This window comes from Carassius gibelio, chromosome A16, assembly GCF_023724105.1.
Source record: "Carassius gibelio isolate Cgi1373 ecotype wild population from Czech Republic chromosome A16, carGib1.2-hapl.c, whole genome shotgun sequence".
NCBI classification, from domain to species: domain Eukaryota; kingdom Metazoa; phylum Chordata; class Actinopteri; order Cypriniformes; family Cyprinidae; genus Carassius; species Carassius gibelio.
This window is the reverse complement of record NC_068386.1, coordinates 26,637,003-26,647,172: the sequence shown is the minus strand read 5'-3', so window position 1 is coordinate 26,647,172 and position 10,170 is coordinate 26,637,003.

Here is a 10,170-nt window from a genome sequence, read left to right as displayed (position 1 = left end):
GGGAAGGAGTTTTATATTTATTTATTTCATTGCACAGAGGTTGCTATTTCATAGCTCTGGAGACTAAATAGGTTAGTAGTTCTCCAAAAAGCAGCACTCAGTCAACATTAACTCATCATTTCAAACCTGTATTACTTTTGTTTTGGAGCACAACAGATATTTAATAGATTGTCCATGCTGCTCTTTCTACACAATGAAAGTAAATGAGAATGATGATGTTCAGTTTCAAAAAAGCATCATAATGTCACAAAAAAATCATGACCATATTCATTGAAGTCATGCAATAACACTAAGCTGAATAGCTTAAGGTGAGACACTGCAAACATTGTTTTTGTTTTTGGCTTTTCATAATAAGTGCTGTTACAATCTAGTGGATACAAAACATCCAAATTATACTTTTATGTGTTTATTTTTATACTTTATCTATTTGCACCTACTGTATAGATTTAAATTCCAGTACAAATCCTTTAAAGCTACTTTCTCAAAAAGAGGTTTTATCTCAATTTCAGTAACACTTACATGCATCAAATCTTACAGTTTTATTGCACTTGGAACCCTTGCACGATATATATATAAATGCATGCTATTAAAGCTGCGGTAGGGAACTTTTGACGCTCTAGCGGTTAATAAACAGAACTGCTTGCGTCTTGCGGAAGAACATCGTAACCGGAACTACTTCTCTCTGTTTATGTCTATGAAGAATCACAAAGGTACTGGGTTACTCCGCCGCGGTATCCCCGAAGCAATCTAAAATAGTCCGAATATAAACACTTATTATAGGTGCACCCTAGTGATTCAGGACAAGCCAAAAACACGGTTTGGAAAATGGATTCATTGTGTACTCGCTTATTATATACATTTTTCTACATTCTGAACACAAACAAAGTTACGGACCACAGCTCTGATTGGTTGTTTCTTACCGGGAGCGATGGAGTTTCTGCAAATGGCAATAGGACACTGGGAGGAGCCAGAGGAGCTTGATTTATTCACAGATTATCTGTCTCATTTTCTACTGTCAGGACATAATGACAGGCTTAACAAATATGTAAAAAATATATTTTTTTACAAAAGTTCCCTACAGCACCTTTAAGGGTCAGAATTAAAATTTTACAGTAAAATGTACAGTGTATAATATCAAACAGGGTCCCACAGTCCTGCTCCATCACTTTATCTGCCAAAGCACTGAAGACCCTGGTCTACCACATTCAGCAGTGGTTGTAAAACTCTTCATCTTAATTAAAGTCTGGACTGTGCACACAGAGCTCATAAATGTTCAGTTTGAGTCTACATAACAGTTTTATAGCTTAATCGGCCTCTGATTTAGATAGAAATAGTGTGTTGTATGTAAATACAAACTCTTCCTGGGGTGAAATGCTACAGAAAATAAGCTCAAAGAGATTTTCTAGTCTCACTCATATCTCTGTCTGGGCTATCAGATATGCTGCAGGGCTCTCACTACAGCTTTATTTCTGTTCATGTGGATCTGTGCTCGCCTCCTCGCCGCTCAGAGGAACACATCTGGAGAACAGGAGAGATAGAGGAGAACTTACAGCTGGACAGGAGCTACAGATGCTGAAGCTGGGGCAAAACACCTCCTACGTGATGCCATGTTTCATAAAGGAGAATTCAACCTGAACGATTTTGGTTTACACTAGTTCATAGATCTTACTTTGTAGAGAATCTTTTGAGTTCATTGTACTATGAAATGTTCAGAGCTCAAAACGTCCTCTCCAGTCCAGACAGAAGATATGTTGGAACCACTGTATACTGCAAAAGCTCCAACAGTTACAAATCAGTACTTCAGTGTTTAGAAACTGGGTCTATAGATGCTATTAATACAGAAGAGCTCATAATTAGGATTAGGATAAAACGTGTTTTAAGTGTAGATGTAATTTTACGGTTGTCCTGAATATAAAGCCATGAGTCTGTCTCCTCACAATGCATCTTAGCCCTCATTGATCAACCACCAATCTTGACTGCTAAGATTCTTTTGCGAAACATTCCTTTAACTGTAATATTATTCATACGTTTCCTTCTACTATCTACTTAAGTGTTTGATGCTTTTGGGAAACACAGTACTGTATGTTTTAATAAATTCAATATGTTGCAGTGATCCATCTAGAACCTGCTTTTGATTGCACTACATTCCTCCCAGCATGAAGGTGCAAACACACAAATGGGCATGAGATCAGGTGCCAAAGCATGGTCTCACAAGACAACACACATACTCTATTTACGTGAACAAAGTGGGACAGTCCTCATTTGTATTGTTTTGCTTATATAATGTTGATCTGAGCCACACACCAAATTAGCTTCCTTCTGGCTCTGTAGCGGTGTGACAGCACCATCCTTCTCTACAGTACAAAAAATGACACAACTTTACCCCAAACAGATGAGTCACACTGCAAAGATCTGCTCCAAATATCAACACATTGGTTCCTCTGTGTCTGAGGTGTTCAGTCAGGGTCACACAGAATAAACTTCTCCAGATGTTATAGACAGAAGATGTTTAGAACTGCAGCTCACGACTGATGACAGGAATGATAACATAAGACCAATGCACACTGCATCATCATTTCATGTTGTACAAGTGGCGGTCACATTTACCATTGTTCTGTGAATTTTCGTGAATGAAATCCAGTTGTTTCAATAGGAAAGTTTTGAAATCTGGAATTCGCATGAGTATTTCCCAAATATTTCCCAACGAAGATTTAGCAAAAATATCAAGTTGGTCGCAGACAGTGGACCTTTTATTTTCTGCAAAAGTGATCTAATATTAATGTTAATTTCTCCTTAATTCTGTTACAAGAAGTTGATGTCCATCAGCATCCAACTAGTCACAGACACTATGATATATTTCAAACTGAAATGTGCCATGAACTTGTGTCTCGCATGTGTGTTTGGCATCAGTGATACATGCAATACATGGAGCTTCACTAAACATTCAGAACTGAGTGTGTCTGTGTGCTTTATGTAGAGCAAAAATACCCCTTCTTCATTCAACAGTTTAATTTCCTCAGCAGTCCCTAACAACAGCAATTTTCAAACCACTCCATTATACTTATTCCGTAGAAAATGCTCCAATTGTCACATATGGACTTGTTGGACACAACAAGCAACAGTTTCAAGTTGCAGATCACATTGCTACACTCTTCATTATTGGAGCAGGTGGATGAACGCTAGAGAAAAAATTCAAGCACTGCTTGATATTATCAAGTTCCTCTCCAAAACCATTATGCTGACAGAGGCCAGTGGCTTAGGATGGCGTCCGTGTTTTTGATAACACCGGAAGGACCAAGTATTTATCTGAACAAGCGAATGGAAGCTGCTTTTGAAATACTTCAGTCCGACAGCACCATGAGGTCCAGGCTCTCATTAATGCTCTCACATGCTGGCAATGGTCCACTGACGGCTCGAAAGGACAACGACCTTCTTCATAAACACGCACAACCAATATTCTACTCTATCCTCTCTCTCTGGAGAGGTTTGCATTTTCTCGTTCTTCTTCTGTTTAATAGATGAGTGGATGCTTTGTGTGGAATCCTGTCCCACTCTTTCATTGTGGCATCTCGCCCAATTTGTGTTCAATATGCGTCCGCGGCGCTGCCCACACATGCGACCGCAGCACTCGCTTCATCTGGCAGCTGATAGTACGGCCTGTGACAACAGCCAGAGATCCACGAGGAGCCGGAGAAAGAGAGACAAAGAGGGAACAGGGGAAACCAAAGCAAAAGAGGTGAACCCATCATGCTTGATTAAGCTTGTCACCATTAGACAGAGACTGCAATTAGCCCTGGCCAGGTTTATCCCGCTGAGGGATGTGGTAATGAAGAGAGGAGGGAATAGACGGACAGGAGGAGGGATGGGGCGGCTGGAGCCCAGGGACTCAAACAAGTGCAGCATCTGCTGTGTGCGGCCAAGACGACAGGCTGGAGGAGAGGAACAGTGGATGGATGGATGGATGGATGAAGAGACAGAGGGAAATAGGAATGGAAATCATTAGGAATTTAAACAATTTTCACATACTGATTCCATTTCCACTCAACGATTCCATTCTCCATTAAAAATTAATTCTTATAATATTTATGAGTAAGCATGCCTCCCCGCTTTGGTCCCAGCTAAATACTATGTAAACAAACAAACAAACAAAAACATGAATGGCTAACTAACAGATATAGTTCCCCATTTTTAATGATCTAAGCACACAACGCAATCCGCTTTGTTAATTTAAGGACAGGAAAATTGTCTAAAAGGGTTTTCCCTATTCTCTTTATGAATAATGGGTGTGTTTCGGACGTAACGTGCCATAAACCAGTGATTGGTTCTGTCCAGTTGTATTCAAAACAGGTGACCATTAATCTGGCAATATTTTTATTAGTTGTTTTTTGTATGAATTCTGGCAGTTTGAAAATGAAATGTAAGGTGAGTGGCTCTAAATGTTTAAAGCTCTATACATATGGAAATACCATAACGCCTGCACTAAACCTATCCAATAGTGTAAACTAAAACAAACGTGAGATAAAAACACATTTGTTGGAGCCTTAATGTCATTGAGTTCTTTGCATGACTTGTGTTTCAGGGGATTTATACCCAAGTGCTTCACATCACCAGTGCTATTCTGTACTAGGTGCACCACCGAGCAAGAAAAGTCACACTTATGGAGCTGTATACAGTGGAAAGGTTATTAATAAAGGTTATAAAATATGCATTTTAAGTTTAGAAAGATTATTAGTCTTTATTAGTGCTTTGGTCCAAATGCCTGTTGTGAACACATAACCCACCAATTTGCTACTCAAAACAAGCCCAAAGTAACCACGTTTCAAATAGGGTCCCCCGGTTTTGGATGATAAAAAACACATTATTGGGGCCGCAACAACCCGCAGTGCTCATGAAAAATAGACTGCGGCGACAGTGAAAAAGAAGCCCAGTTGTACCGGAAAACTGCGGACTTGGCAACTCTGTACTGGATACTAATGTCAACAACGGACTCAAGCGCTGTCACGGCGGCCACAACAGCTTGACTTGTCGAATTTGGCACAGTCTTCCTGCTACAATAATAGTAGTACAGCTTTTCTCTATGTATACATATCCTTACAAGTACAATTTTAGCTGGGTTATTTGTGTCCCCTTCCAAAAAATTATTGAGTAATTAAATTGAGATATAGCTTTTCAGAAAATATCTGTTTTAGGCTTACAACCAGAGTTAGGTGCTTCTACACCCTTGTTAATCAGCTATCATTTCTCACTGATTTTAGGAATAAATTACAGGTAGAGTTAGGTTTAGGGTCAGGGATTGGGTTAAGTTGATATTTTTGGACAATAATGTTGATCGAGGATCATCTGAAGATATGGATCCAGGAACATATCTATCTTGGCAAAATCCCGGCGACCGTAGAGTTTTAGTGCAATCGAACGCACTTTCTACAGCTGATCACACAGACCTATAAAGCCATCAGATCATATGCTGCATCCTCCTGCCATGCAGACTGCATTCAGCTGGATGTTTTTGCATAATTCCTTTAGTGAATCAGAGGCAAAACACACATGGACCACATGTGCAAATAAACAGCACTTACTGAATTCCCTCCAGTCAAGGTGGTCTTGCAGTTCAGACAAAACTGCCTCTGTGAGCCACATGGCTGAGCGAGTGTGTTTATGTTTCACACCTCTCCTCAGCTCTCTGGACTACAGGCCTTCACACAAACAGTCACACCACACCTTCCCACTCCTCCTGCTTTGGCAACATTCCCAGATGGAGGATGTAAAATGGATGGTGCAGAAAGACCCATAATTTACAAAGCAGCTGCTTCCCTTTAGAGTAAAACCTTTCCCATACTTTATAGGCGAGACACAGCAATAAGGGTCTTTGTGAGAGGAATATTGATGTGTTCCATAAGATGATATCCACAAACTATTCATCACAAGAACGATAAGAGTGGCTTTTAAGGACATAGCTGACATGGATGAGAGTTATTTGCTTTTGTACCTCTGTGTTGAGATGTGAACTGATCCTGTGTGAAGTTAGTAACTTGCTGTGTGCCATTTGTTAGGGCTCCACACTTAACTGTAGATGCAAAGTGTTCTGAGTGAACAGAACGCATTAGTGTAAAAGATTTCTGGAATTAGTCTCTTAATTCTAATGTGAGGTGATAAAATATAACATATTACACTAATGTGAAGTTTTAGAATGCCTGATCGGCAAAACCTCAGTCCAGAGCGTGTCACATGACCACACCAGATCAGGATATGATATCACTATATAGTGTACTTTATGTAAGTGTACGTAAAACTTTATTATTATTTTTATGTACATTTGCCATATGTCAAACAAAAATGGATCCTTCTAATGCCCCATTGTTATGTTTAACAAGCCTTCAGTTGTTGACTATAAGGTTTACGTGCATAGTCTAAGTCTTCCTCTCAATTCTTCTCCACATGCTGGTTTGGCATTGTGTCGGTTTTGTGGTTTCGTGTGGACAAAGATATTTCTTAAGACGAGGGAAAAATAAAAGATTGGATGGGGAAAGCGCTGGTTTCGTGTGGACTGTAGCCTAAGAATTAAGACGTATTTGAAAAAAGGATGAGACCACATTTAAAGCTGTTTTGATATAAACATTTATTTAATATCTCATCTACTGTTCTAACATTTCTGACTGTTCTCCGACCATTCAAATGCTTAGCTTTTAATATGTTTTTGCAAATGTAAAAACTATTAAGAGAACGTTCCATTCCATCATCGTGCAAACATTAATGGATTAGACATTAGACATATTTTGATAATCCACTATGGACTATTTTGTGCTAACATTTAGAGTATGTTAAAAAACAACAACAACTTTGAACTAACTGTTTAAATATTGAACTGCAATCAAATTTATTTCACTTTTGTTCCTCTAGTCTGTTCAGTAGGTGTACTGTGTTCTTATATCAGGGCTAACCTCTAATCAACCATCACTGTCTGTCCCGAGACAAACATTTTGAAACATGAGATCCAACAAGTATCTAAAAGTGAAATATATACAGCTTTGGTAAATCACTGTGGCATAATTGGCTCTGTCCACTTCTCCTAGGAGGGCAAATACAGGATCCTCAGAGGCCCAATAAATGTAGTAAAGCATTTTTCTGATAAGGGAATACTCATTTTTCATCTGAAATATTTTCATTTTTCTTGGGCCGTAGACAGTTTGCATTAGATTAAACGCTAATCAGGGGTAAGCCTGCAGCAAACAGCAGAGACTTGAAGGGCAAATGCCCTCCTGAATCCATCAAATTTCCCCGGAGTTGCTCTGTGGACACTAACAACCTTAAGCTAGCGCTCTAAAGATGGCTCCACATCGCTGTCGCCGCACACCTCTGTGTTTTGCCTCTGTCTGCACTGACTCTCCAGAGCTCTGTTAAAGCTTTGCTTTTCATTAAACAATAGTCTGCAAATGTTAACGTGATAAATGCCGATCTGCTGGACGCTAGACTCGACTCAGTTTAAGACAAACCTTTGTGTGAGAAGGGGTTGTTTATTTAAAACGTGCCAAAAACTGAGCAATTTTGCTTGGGAAGATCTTTGGAAAATTTTCACTCAGCATCTGAGTTTATCAAATCTGTGTTGATTTCAGAGCAAAAACTCAGCAGCTTCATATCAGCAGAGAAATACAATGCAATAAAAGTCGTGAAATAATTCAGTCTAGGGTTATTTGATTTTGATTGGCTCTGGGCTCTCGGGAGACTCTAACAGGCCTGATTCTGATTCGTCATCCCGTGAGGAGAGCAAAATGAACGTCACATGTGATTGTGTCAGAGAGGAGGCACATACAGCGCTCCATTTCATTTCTACCAGCAACTTTCCAGGCTGCTTGAATCTCATTGTCTTTCTGTCATGTCTTACGCTGAATCGTAACAATGTTAAAACTATGAACTGGAATTGAATCATGTGCGAGGAAATCAGTAAAGATTAAGGCAAATGAACATGAAAAGTGATATTGCAGAACATGCTGATTAAATTGCATCGTTCATCCTGCGTGTGACTGATCTCTGTTGAACGTAATTATAAATTACAGTTAAATGATCAATTTGCAAATGGCCTGATAAAGCACGCCAGAAGAAACTGCCCACAAACCACACATTGATCTTATCAAACAACAAAGCTGCCCTCAAGTTTAAAAATATGCAAGCGCCAAGCCCAGGAGGGATAATTAAAATAATGTATGCATTAACTCGCAAATATTGTAATGGTTTGATTTATTGAGCGTTCCCACATCTATTTGTCTTCTCTGTTCTCTTAATGATGCCCAGAGTCACAATAAGCACACATCCTTTGGAGCGGCTCCAGTGAAGGTCACCTCATCCACACAGCCGTATGAGCGATGAATCCTGTGGAGTAGAGCACTGCCACCGGCATGGACCATCCACAACCTGAGCGCAGGCCTGCATCGCCACCGCAGGTGGGAGCACCAGATGCTGAGCCGCCGCTAATGGCTCCGGGGCCGACTATGAGAGAAAGCCACCCAGCATGGAGGCGGAGCAGATGGGATTGAGACTTACAGATAATGCTTGGGAGAGGGTTTGGACTGCACTCGTGCTCATTGGATTCGGCGGTTGAGTATTCTATTTTTAGGGTTAGGGTTAGGGTGTATTCACACTTCTATTTAAAATTATATATATAATTGATCCATCAAAGTATCCTGAAAAAATAAAATGTATCAAAGTTTTCACAATAATATTGTGCAGCACAACTGTGTTCAACACTGATAATAATCAGAAATGTTTCTTGAGCAGTAAATCATCATATTATTCAGATTTCTGAAGATCATGTGACACTGAAGACTGGAGGAATGATGCTGAAAATACAGCGGAGCATCACAGGAATACATTACACTTTAACAGAGATTCACACAGAAAACAGATATTTTAAACGTTATTAATATTTTATAATATTAATATTATTGTATTTTTTTTTACAAAATAAATGCATAAGCATATGATTCTTCTTTTAAAAATGACACCAAAAATTTGTATCAACATATGAGTTTTTTACAGTAATGTAATGCTAGTAATTGGAACAGTAACATATGGTCATCTGTATCGTGACGTACTGCCATCTAACGCGTGTTTGGGGCATTGTAACATTATTCTTTTTATGAGCAACGCTGTGAAGAAGAACTGGTGCTCACGACAGAGGTATTGGGAACAAATATTAAGGTGTCTTATAATACCTCTTATAGATTTTCACCCAAAGAACGGCATCATTTACTCGCCCTCACTGTGGAACACAAAGGAGTTATTCTGCAGAATGTCCAAGCAGCTCATTTCCATATAACAATTTTAATTGTACTTTGATTGTGTGAGCTTTATCTTAATTGTGTTGCACAGAACAAAGTTGTACAGAATTGGGAGAACATGAATAAATGATGAGTACATTTTAGTTTCTGTAACTCTTCAATACATGTATCTGACGTTCTCACTTGTGCACATGGTTAATTTGATCACTTTTCAAAGACTAACAACCAGCTCCATGTCCAGTTCTTATTTTTTGACGTGTTGTGCATCCATTTCCTACTTGTGTTAATGAACCATCTTATTGTAGATGGGTGTTGGTTTTAAAATCCATATAAACAGAAGATCTGTAGTTTTCCAGTATCAGCTCCACAAATAAATCAAGCATATTGCAGTCCAGCAGTACGAGGATATGAAGAGATTCTGTGAAAACAATTACAGCACATTTATTTTGACACTGGCCGGTTATGTAGAAATGCAAATATTTGTCTGATTGCTCAGATTCCGCCAGGTTGGGTGACAGTCGGGATGTGATCTATGAGCCAGCATGTTGGCTTTGGCAGGCGTTATTGTTTTATGCGATGATAGATGGAAGTATTTCCCGATGCTGTAAGTTCAAATGGAATCACGCACGTCATCCACGCAGCATAACTCACACAGACGATCCAATTTCCCTCTCTGAGAACTCAGCTGTATCGATGCTCCAGATTTGATCAAATTGCCATTAAAGTAAGAAATATTCCACATGCTTTCATATGCTCGTGTCTGAAATGAGTACTTACATTCAGGTTTGATTTGACAATGATTGAAGCACTAAGCACAAGGAAACACATCAAGCTCTCATAATGAGTGGACACCGATGCTATACCACGCATTGCTCCACATGCTCTCTGTATACTTGTT